The sequence below is a fragment of the Myxocyprinus asiaticus genome, chromosome 1 (assembly GCF_019703515.2).
Source record: "Myxocyprinus asiaticus isolate MX2 ecotype Aquarium Trade chromosome 1, UBuf_Myxa_2, whole genome shotgun sequence".
NCBI classification, from domain to species: domain Eukaryota; kingdom Metazoa; phylum Chordata; class Actinopteri; order Cypriniformes; family Catostomidae; genus Myxocyprinus; species Myxocyprinus asiaticus.
Genome location: NC_059344.1, coordinates 53,641,389 through 53,653,122, shown reverse-complemented (window position 1 = coordinate 53,653,122; position 11,734 = coordinate 53,641,389). Strand labels below are relative to the sequence as shown.

General features: G+C 37.4%; 1 pseudogene; it reads left to right on the top strand.

Annotated features, from left to right (window-relative positions):
• The first annotated feature begins 2,751 nt into the window (after nt 1-2,751).
• LOC127440110 (N-acetyl-D-glucosamine kinase-like) lies at nt 2,752-6,300 on the top strand (annotated as a pseudogene).
• The last annotated feature ends 5,434 nt before the right edge of the window (nt 6,301-11,734 follow it).

Genomic DNA, 11,734 nt, shown 5'->3' with positions numbered 1-11,734 from the left:
TTGCGTAACGTATGATACATGGAAAAACAACCCAACAGTTGATGTTCTACTTGACAGTGAATACTGTGTCAGGTTAATTTTTGGACTCACAAGAATCACTGACATCACTCTGACATTAGCCTCATGTAATCTAGCATTCAGAGGCATAATGAAAAACTGGGTGACCCAAACAACGGGAACTTTTTGCCAGTAATTGAGCTGTTAGCCTGGTCTGATCTGGTGTCGCGAGAGTTACTGGATAAAAAAGTCACGTCAATTATTTAAGTCCAGCAATTCAGAACTGCACCTCAGAGGTTGCATGACCAAACTGTGTCTGAGATAAAGGAAGCTGAAATGTATTCAATCATAATGGACACTACTCAGGATGTCAGTAAAATTGATCAACTCAGTCAAGTTTTCAGATATGTTACCATTTGCAAAAACGAAAATTATAATCCAGTTGGCATTGATGTCTGTGAGAGTTTTCTCGGATTCCAGAATATAACTGATCAAACTGCAGAGGGTCTCCAAACAAAAATCCTTAAGGGACTGTCACTTAAAAACTGCAGAGGCCAAGGATATGACGGGGCGAGTGCCATGAGTGGGATTTATTCTGGGGTGCAGAAACGTATCCAAAACCTGGAGCCCAATGCTGTGTACTTACATTGTGCAGCACATAATTTGAATTTGGTGTTGAATGATGCTTGTCAACATATAACAGCCATCAAAGAGTTCTATGACCTGGTTCAGAGACTTTATGTTTTCTTCAGCCAAAACATCAAATGGTGGGAAATGTGGGGGGCCTGGGTAGCTCAGCAAGTAAAGACACTGACTATCACACCTGGAGTCGAAAGTTTAAATCCAAGGCATGCTGAGTGACTCCAGTCAGGCTTCCTAAGCAACCAATTGAACCGATTGCTAGGGTGGGTAGACACATTGGGTTAACCTCCTCATGGTTGCTATAATGTGGTTCTCACTGTCGGTGGAGCGCGTGGTGAGTTGTGTGTGGATGCCCCAGAGAATAGTGTGAGCCTCCACACATGCTAGGTCTCCGTGGTAACATGCTCAACAAGTCACATGATAAGACGCACGGAATAACTGTCTCAGAAGCGGAGGCATCTGAGATTCGTCGTCCACCACCCAGATTGAGGCGAGTCACTACGCCACTATGAGGATTTATAGCGCATTGGGAATTGGGCATGCCAAAAATTGGGGAGAAAGAAAAAGTGGGAAATGTTGGAAAACCAGCTTTCAAAGCCAACACTGAAAAGACTTTCAGTGCGCGATGCTCTCCACACACTACGTTTTCGTTATGCTGACATCTTACATCTTGACAACGTACAGAGGCGACTGGGCTTGTCAAAGCACTGCAAACATTCGAGTTCGCAATGTTGACTGTGATTCAGGAGTAAATTTTGGAGTCTGTCAATGTAGTTTTGCATATATTGCAGAACAAAGATGTGGACCTTCTTCAAGCAGCAACCTTACTGGAAAATACTTGCAACAAATTATCACTGCTAAGGGATCAGTTTGAGGACATCAAAAGCACCACACAAAGCCTTGGTGCATCCTGGGATATCAGCTGTCATTTCGCTCAACGCGCATGACTTATAAAGCGCCACTTTGATTAACTCAGCAAGGATCGGCGTCTCATAGACCCCGAGAACAATTTCAAAGTTGGTGCTTTTATGCCTGCGTTGATACAGCTGTTTCTCAGCTGAAACGGTGTTTCAAAGGTTTGGAGACAATAGCCAGATGATTCCACATTTTACGTCAGAGTAAACTGCACAAATTATGTGTTGCATGCATTTGCTGAAACACTTGCAATGTCCTACAACGATGACATTTTCTCAGATTGCTTTCGTTTCGAAGTGCCCTGCGCTCAGAAATAAAAGCAATTGAAACGGGGTCAATTAAAGATCTGACCGAGCTGCTCCTGAAGCATGCATCTATTCTTCCAAGTGTCACAGATGTGGCTACTGCTCTGAAGCTTTTTCTAACTATCCCTGTCATGGTGGCAAGTGCCGAGAGGTCTTTTTCTAAACTAAAACAAATAAAAACCTGCTTGAGAAGAAAAATGAGCCAGGACAGACTCTCCGGACTTGCAATTCTCAGCATTGAAAGCAAGTGCACACGTCAGATGGACATAACAGACATTGTGAAGGAGTTTGCGAGAAAAATGCTAAGAGAAAAGGACATTTTTAAAGGTAAAATGCTTTATTTAACTTCTTCACATGATGCATTGAATCCTAACTTGAACAACTAACTTGTTGTAAAACATTGTAATTAACAAGTTTTATCCGTGTGTAAAATTCATATATATATATATATATATATATATATATATATATATATAGAAAGCCGGGAAAAAAAATTGTTTTGATGGAAGATTGATTAGCAAATGGCAGGGGCAATAGCACTTGTAGGTGATATTGAAGGAAAGGGTGAATTAATCTGATTATGGTGAGGGGCCCCGCTTCCTCTCTTGAGGTTGGGCAACTGTTTGTTTAAAATGGATTGTTTTACGAATGAATCCGACATAGAGAGTCGAGCAGCTGTGAATAATAAACTGTGAGACTAGGGCTGAACAATTAATCGAAAAAACTAATGGCGATTATGATTACGGCTGCCACGATTATGTAATCGTGAAAACTGACGATTATTCAATTTAAGTCTACTCTGTCACGTTAATCGTTTCTATTTAGAAAGTGTTTTTACAGCGGTTGAGTTTCAAACCAATCCCAGACGTGTGCCTTGAGCAATGAAACGACAATGGCCAATCAGACGCAGTGAGTCTACAGTCCAATCAGTCATGACAACCAATCTTTATGCTCAAGTTTTAAATAGTCTGACGTCCAGATGCTTGCTTACAGAATGCTTAATCTCTGTTTGCGATAGCACACAAAAATTAGTGCTAAATTAACATTACCTGTCACTCGAAAAGAAGCTGTAGAACAAAGGTGTGCAATTTTGAATGATTTTCAATTCGTTGCATGTCACGCGCTGTTTTATTTACCCGGAAGTGGTTACCTGCTTAGTGACGTCACAGTCATTTCATTAAATAATCGTCATTAATAATCACGATTTCAATATCAAGGGCAATAATCGTGCAGCCCTATGTGAGACTTTACTTGACTTTGATTCACAGTGGTGGAACACACTCCAAAGCAGTTCTGGTTTCCGCTGATGTACACATCCTTGCTGAGACAGGTGGACCATGCACTAACCACTGGGTGAGATGAGCATCCTTCAAGAACTGAACCTCTCAGCTAGTGTGGACGTGAGCAAGTTTGTTATAAGATGTGTCCTTCTGTCTCTGATGCATTACTTTTTCATTGTGGTTGGCTGGCATTGATAACTGTATCAATGGTATCAATGATATGAGGCAGGGCCAGACCCAGACACACCAGTTTGTTCATTGGTGAGGTGATACATCTGTCAATCATACATATTCCATTCAACCATCATGAAGTTGCATGTGTTTTGACATTGTTTACTTTATATGTGTGTGTCCACAGGGCATGTCTTTGAGTGGTGGAGAGCAGAAGGCTGCTGTTCAGAAGCTGATTAATGATGTGAAGGAAAGATCCCAAATTGAGCCTAGAGTTATTTTATTACCACTGATGCCATTGGTGCTGTGGTAACTGCCAGTGATCATAGTATTGAGTCATAAGAAGCAATAGTAATGGATGAGAGAACATAATATCATTGTAGAATACTTGATGATTTATTTTCTTTCTCTCTATAGGAGGTATAGTGGTGATATCAGGCACTGGTTCAAACTGTAAGCTGGTGAATGGCATGCAGGTTGGCTGCAGGGGCTGGGGTCACATGATGGGAGATGAGGGTTCATAACTAGTAAGCATTGTGCCAAAATAAAGGTTTTTAAACTTTGCTGGCTCGATGTGACTCCAATAGAAAACAATGCCTGATCGAGAAATTTGGAAAAGCTCACACAAATGCATGCACAAGACATCACAGAACATTTTCACTATTCCTTTTTAATGACACAATCTGATATACTATGGATGTTGTTACAAAATTAGAGACCCTCCAATGGAAAACCGATCACAAGTTGACACAGGAGTGCAATGGGTGTAAATGGCAATCTCTCTGGCCACTTGTGTTCTAAACATCCGAGATGGATGTTCATACCAGGTGTAAAAGAGGCTTAAGCATTTTTCTCCCTGTTTGTCTTTATTTTCTAGCATATGGGATCCCTCACTTGGCTGTTAAAACAAGTTTAAGTTGACAGAGATAACAAGTTTTTGATGACAGAGATAACCTTGTCACACCCCCTCATGATGTCACCTATGTTAAGAAGGCCATGCGAATATTTCCAGGATGTGATTCACTTTTTTCAGTTTATTTGTTTGTTCAGTAACTTCAGTTTAATCTTGTGCTTTATTTGTTACTTGATTTGTAATGTTTTATTCTCAATGTGTTTATCCCCAGGTGTCTGATTTGGTGGGGATGCTTTCTCATTTGTACAGAAACTTTCAGAAATCTCACTTTGCCAGCTTCTGTAGGAAATTGGCTGATGGTGTGTTGCTGATCGCTTATGGAAGCAGTGAGGTTGTGTGTACGTTATGCCACACATTGTGACTGTGTGTTTGTGTATATGCCAGGTGCCAATGCTGGTGATGCGTTGTGCCAAAATATGTTTACAGAGGCTGGAAGAGCCCTTGCACAGCACATTGTAGCTGTCTTGCCCAAAGTGCACCAGGTACAATAATCACACTGACAGGAACACACTCGCTTTCTAGCTCTTATTCCCAATTTATTATCATTTCTATCTCTGTCAACTCTTTGTTCATCCAGGATCTTTTTTCTGGTGAGCTTGGATTGCCTTTTCTGTGTGTTTGTTCTGTATGGCGCAGCTGGGAGCTGATGATGTCTGGTGCGTAACGTCATTATGAAGTCTTTTGTAGCTTTTTCAGCTTCCCTGTAGTTACATAATTAATCTCACATTCTTTTTTTCAAGCTAAGGAAGTATATACTTTTTGGCTTTTAAGTAAGGGATAATGTACAGTCAGCCATTTGTTATCGAAAAATAAACCTAGACAGGGTGATCAGGAACTATTTTGCAATAACAACTGACTGATTGTACATTGTCCCGCTTATTACACGGCCCCTAATAAAATATTGATTTGCATTGAAATTATGTAAGAAGAAATCAATCACTGAACACCTCCGGTTTGTAATGAATTATGTAATGATGTAAAAAGAAAGAAATCGCTGAACAGCTGAAATCAACCTCCGGTTTGCGTCTGAGTTCTGTTGGTGTTTATTTTGTAATTAATGAATGTCTGATTGCTTATTATGCATCTTATTACAAGACTTCTTGCCAAATAAATAAATAAATGCACATGAAATATTGATTTGAGTTTAAATGATTTTATTAGCCTACTTGTAGAGAATGCACAGTGATCTGAGAAGCAAGAATGATTGCTCGCAATACCTAGATGAGCCGTCTTGTATTGTAACATGGATGAGCAGTTGTTACAGAGAAATATCAGACTGCTAGATAGCGCAGTGTAATAAATAATAAAAAAAATTATTTAGTATAGCTGATAACCAACATGATTGTAGATATTAGTAGTGATTAGTAAGTAATATGTACTACTTTGGTAACATTACATAAAATGTTCATTAGACAGCTTTAGTCGAATTATTTCAAAATAGAATTTTACAATGCTTTAGAAAAAATCAGGCATCAAAACGTTTTAATGTACAAGAGAAAAGATGGATAACTGTTTAATACCTTTGAAACCTGGCATAGAAAAAAATAACTATTGTTATTCTCTGCTTCCAATATTGGCCAAATCAGACTGATACCAATAATAATAATAATAAAAGATAAAATTGTTTATGCCAATATGGTTACTAATATATTGTGCATCAATTGTTCAAATAGATATTATCCATTTGTATGTAAGAAATGTATGTTAGACCTCCTCATCAAGGTCTATTTATGTTTGTTTCTATATTACTCATATTTTGACATCTGGGCAACTTGTGTACCCATTAACATTACTCATTATTAGGAACATGAAAGAGAAACTTGTTAAAGCCACATTTAGTTAACTATAGTTTGTGGTGTGCATGTGGTCTTCCTGTACTGCAGGTTTCACTGGAGTCATCTCACAGGATCAAGCTAATGGTTACAGCCACATCCTTAAGTACAGCCTGCTCACAATATGTCAGTCCTCTGCTTTGGGTGGCACCAAACTGAGGGCACAGAACGCAGGTGCCACTCTCGCTCTGGAAAACTCTGCCAATGCCAGTATGTTTTTCAGCCACACCTTCAACAATCAATGACCGGGGTGAGACCAGATACACCACAATATTCTTTTTCTTATTGTAGTTTCTCAAATTGCACATCATACCTTATCAATCAATTTTCTATATGAATACATTGCAAAAGGCATGAAAACATAGCATTAAATGCAGTTATGTGAAATTACGTTTTGTATTACAAAAGGAATTTCTACACTTTTGAAACATGGCAATTATGAAATTTTTTTATATTATCATGAAACGGTTTTGCTAATAAACATTTGCAAAATGGTTGGTATTGGTATCTTTGCTTATCATGACTTTTCATAAAGATGAATGATTAGAATTTGTTTTTATTTGGTTTAACACTTTATACTATATGACATTGCATAGTTTCTGTGTTGACAGACCTTAGTCATTCGGCTGAAGTAAAAACAGACTACCTACATGGAAAGGTAAAAGCCCTTGTACAGGGTTCCCAAGGTCATTTAAAACCTGGAAATATCAGGGAATTAAAATTTTTTGATTTCCAGGCCTGGAAAAGTAATGGAACTTAATAAAGTCTTCAAAGTCATGGATTTTTTTTCATAGTTAATATATTTGTATTTATTATGCTCTGTCCTAAAATATTTAATCGGGTGTTACGTTGCACTGGATTAAAATCACACAGTGAAGTGTTTAAAATATGTTATTTAGAATACCTGACCAATTAGAGACAACAACATGCCTCTAATCCACGCCCATTTTAGGATTCACTTTTCAGGATAATTGTCATTTACCTGCTTATTTCAGTGAAGTGTGTCTCTCTTTTCTCATTTTCACGTAAGCTACTTTAGCTTGTAAAATTTTGATTTTATAGCTAAGTTTAGCAAGCCAGGAAAGTGCACCTTTTACAATGCCTAGCTCAGCATGGCCAGATATTAAAAATGGCTTGCAAAGGATCGGGACGGGCAGTGTGCAAATGATGTTGCAAATCTTTAGGTCTTTCCAATATGGGGGAGGTGTCTTTGAGCAGACATATGAGGAGCAAAAAACACCAATGTGCAGGAACTGCTCAATCTACCATATCTTCAATTTATGATTATTTATTATTGTAGCACGGGCGGTACAGAGGAAACCTCAACTGCAGAAAAATTCTCTAACCCTGCAGTAAAGACACAAAAGCCTGTTGCAGATATAATTGTGAAAAATTATGTGCTCACTGCCGAAGTACTTTGGACACTAAAATTTGCGGTTATGCAATTTCGGTGCCATTTTCAGAACGAAATACTAACTGTTTGGGCATGGAATTTAGCTTTCAAGTCATGAAAATTCATTGGTTGAAAAGAGTGGAAACCCTGCTTGTATCTCTGCTTATTGCAAAAAATACTAGCTCAACCAAAATTATTAAGTTGAGAGAGCTTATGAAGAGCATCCAAAACCTATGCAACACTACAGACAAAATATTTTAATATACTGTAACTTTGCAAATCCACCCATATCAAAACTATCATCAGTAATGCATCACAACATTTGCTTATCTGTTTAAACTCTATCTAGGAGAGACATAAAACAACAAATTCCCTATATTTTTATCTCCAAATATTTTAGACAAGCTGGATTAATTCAATGATCCTTAAGTCGTGCACCAGGTACCATTCAGTTTTGGTTTTTTTAGCATTCATTTAGTGCCCATAAAATAAAGATGGGGAAGTGACACAATGATTAGCAGGGTGGAATATATATATATACTGTATTATGAAAGTATACATTCTAAGCAAATAGAATATAACAGTCTAATAAGATAACTTGGCTATTAGCGTATGCCATTCAGTGCTTTGAAGAGTACTTTTCTGTCATGGCGTGCCCAGATCTCTCTCAGCGAGGTCATGAAGTCCTTACCGTCTCATCTTTGTTTTCCTGGATTAAATTAATGCTCAAACTATTCTATATAAGTACTTTTTCTATGTCTGATATATGAAAATATACTATAATATATAAAAATGTACTATACTGTTTGATATTTCTCATTTCTCAAATGACAGTGCATAATCAGAGAGTTGGCCAACTTTGCAGTCGCACCAGTGCAACCTACAAGGCAACATTTAACATACAGTATATCCAAGCAAAGTCAGCAATATGAAAGAAAGTTATATCTGCATAGCAATAAATTAAAACAGCTAGCCAACAACAGTAAATTACAAACAATAAATTGTACTCAGTATTACAGTATTTCACAAAATGACACATGCATTTATACAGTATATGACAGTATACGTTATTGTAAAGTTACATCACCCATTTATAATTCATGATCCAAACTGATAATATATATATATAGGGGAGCGCGGGGCAAAAACTAACGCGGGGCTAGTTGTAACACACGTGGTTTAAATGTTTCCACACACGCTGGTAAGACGAAACTTCATTTGTTTACTTGATGCCATATCAACACTGTGCAGATAAAAAAAAAATTGTGGGAAAATAAAAAAAAAGTTTGGAAGATATCGCCAAAAGTTCATTTTAAAGTAGCAAAAGTAAAAATGAAAGTACATTTTCATCTCTGTTTTTACCGTTGATTTAAAATCAAGCAAACTTGGTATCATTTTAATCTCCAATCTTTTAGCTAGCATCTTGCATAGTCTTTTAATTCTCAGATAGCCAGCAGAAGTGACCAAGACAGGTTTAAATCCCAGTTGCACTGACGGGGAACTTTGTAACACTGCGTTACAATTACAAAAAAACTATATGCATTTCCATGCAGTCTGACATGTAATTTACATAATTCCCCTTAATGCGAATGTGTGTATGTTTTGTCATCAATCCATGCATTATTTCGGTCAGTGCTTTGGCTTTGTTGTGTATTTATTGTCAAGTGTCAAAATTATTGCTATATTATATCTGACAAAGTTAATAAATGGCTTTTATTGACATGAAAATGCAGTTAATCTTCTAGGCTTATTAATTAGATCAGATACAGTTGTTAGAGGGGGATTTTAAGCTGTTATATGTGCCCCTCACCTGTTACAACGTGCCCCGCCTATGGGGCACTTTGTAACATTTCACTTTCTTTTTTCGAGGTAGATTGCGAAAAAAAGTATACGCTGTATTCATGAAACAAGACCACGTATGTGTAATAGACGTGTGAAATTATTGTGAAAAAGAAAAATACATCCAACCCCAAGTACATTTACACAAACTTAAGAAAAATCTAAACGTTTTTAGTTTGCACCCCACCCCACTTTTCAGATGGGTTCTACGCCCCTGCACATAACCACAACCCCATATGCTCACTTTCACTACTGACACCTAAGGCCTCCATCAAGAGGAACACAGAAGCTGTGTCCCAAATGACACACTATACACTATGCACTTACAATATACACTATTAGCTCAGCCATGTATGAACATTCAAAGCGTAGTATGGTCCCAAATAAAAGACTTTTTTTTTTTTACAACACGGAAGCATTCACTGATTGACAGCTGACAGAAGTGACGTTTCAAATGCTTGAGATGTGTGGCCGCTAGCTTTAGTAGTGATGGGAAGTCCGATTCTTTCTGCGAACCCGTTCTTTTGGACGGTTCGTTTCAATGAACCGCTTTAAAAAATATATATATATATTTTGAGCATGTTAGCTCACATATGATGCAAATTTAAAAATGTGTCCTGATCCCAGATTTTCATTTTGAAAATGCCAGAACACTGTGGTGTGCCTACTATGTCAGGGTTCCAACGTGTCCTGGAAATCCTGGAATTTTGCAATACAGTTTTCCAGTCATGGAAAATGAGAGAAATACCTGAATGACCTGGAAAACAGTTATTTGTCCTGGAAAATACTTCAGTATAATGAAACCGTTTGATTGTGTCGCTGACAAGGTTTTTGTGATATATAAGTGTTGATATAGTGCAATTTCTTTTTCGTTCCAACACTGCTTCTAAAATCACTGTGTTAAAACCATTTGAGTTGTAAACTTTAGATAATGATGACAGTCTGACGTCAGGAATTAATTGATGCCATCACGTGATGAAGTAAGATTGGATGACATCGTCAGAACTCATACCCTGAGGTGGTAGCGTTGATGAGGCCTTTACACCTCGGTCTTCCTATACCACCATTACCACAAAAGTAGGGCCCTGTGATTTCCGCGATGCAGAAAAAAAAAGTCGTTAAATTGCATTATCTATAAAATGCAGTGTCATGGAATTTGACATATTTGGGATGAAAATGAATGTTTGAATGCACAATTAATAGAAATAAAAATAATCTGCATGGGCTGCATGCTTCAGAATGAATGTGTTAAGCCAGCCGCTCATGCTGATCTTGATCATCAGGTATGCTCTGGGTGCGAGTATGTGAATAGTTGATGACAGTAAGCAGAGCGCTCTGAAGAGTGTATCACATACAGACTATATATTTATTTTAATGAAGTTATAGCTTTTAATAATCACAGTGGGTCGTGTAGCAAACTGCTTATCTGGAGGTGCGAAACTACCGTCAAAAACACACAGAAACGCCAAAATAAAAGCTTGTTTTAAATGAATGTGTGAAATGAGAAATGATGTTTAATGCAATTAAATAATAATAATGATGATGTATTAAAGCAATATCTCATATGTTCCGTTGTGCAGCACTTCTTTTAAAAAAATAAAAAAGGCTCTTCATTTGATAAATAATGCATTGTTATGCTGAAAAATGTAATTAAAATAATCATATTTCATTTCATTAAAGTTTTAAACAAATTACTTTAATTAGACATCATTTTAAAGATGAAATTAAATTAAATTTGTGTATTTGGTACATAAAATGTCCTGGAAAATTGTGCCTTGAAAAGAGTGGAAACCCTGTATTTACCTAACTTACTGTCACTGAGATGCAGAGAAAAAAAAGACAGGGATAAAGTTCAGCAACCTCTCTGAAAGTAGTTCAATAATGCCATAGATGTGTAAAAGTAAAATATTCTTACCTGGTTTTGATCTAAAGTGTACTTTGACATGGCAAGAGGTATTTATTTGTATTGAGTATTGTATATTTGGCAAAGCCAGACAACTTGTAGTTTGTGTGCTGCTCACACAGGATACAAACAAAGGTGGTGTGCTCCTTACAGCAGCAACTTTTGCTTTCGTTCAGCTGAAGTCTGACAACTCTGCTCCATCTGTAGTGTCTTCCCCACACATACACGCAAGTTGCACAGTTGTGTGCAACTAACAGACCCTCTGCTGGATGAAGGTGCCCAGCCTCTATCTAGTGCACATGGCCAATCAAAAACCTGTTATCTGAGCAGTGTTTATATAATCAATAGGGTCGGGAACAAGATAATCTTTCTGTTTGGGACCTTGACTGCCCAAGAATGGAAACCCTTGTTCACAATTTGAAAACCTTAATAAGTCTACTGCTTTTTCAAACATAACTGTAAAAGGGATAGTTCACCCCAAAAGTGGCAATTCTGGAATTATTTACTTACTCTCATCTTGTTTTAAATACTTATGACGTCACCA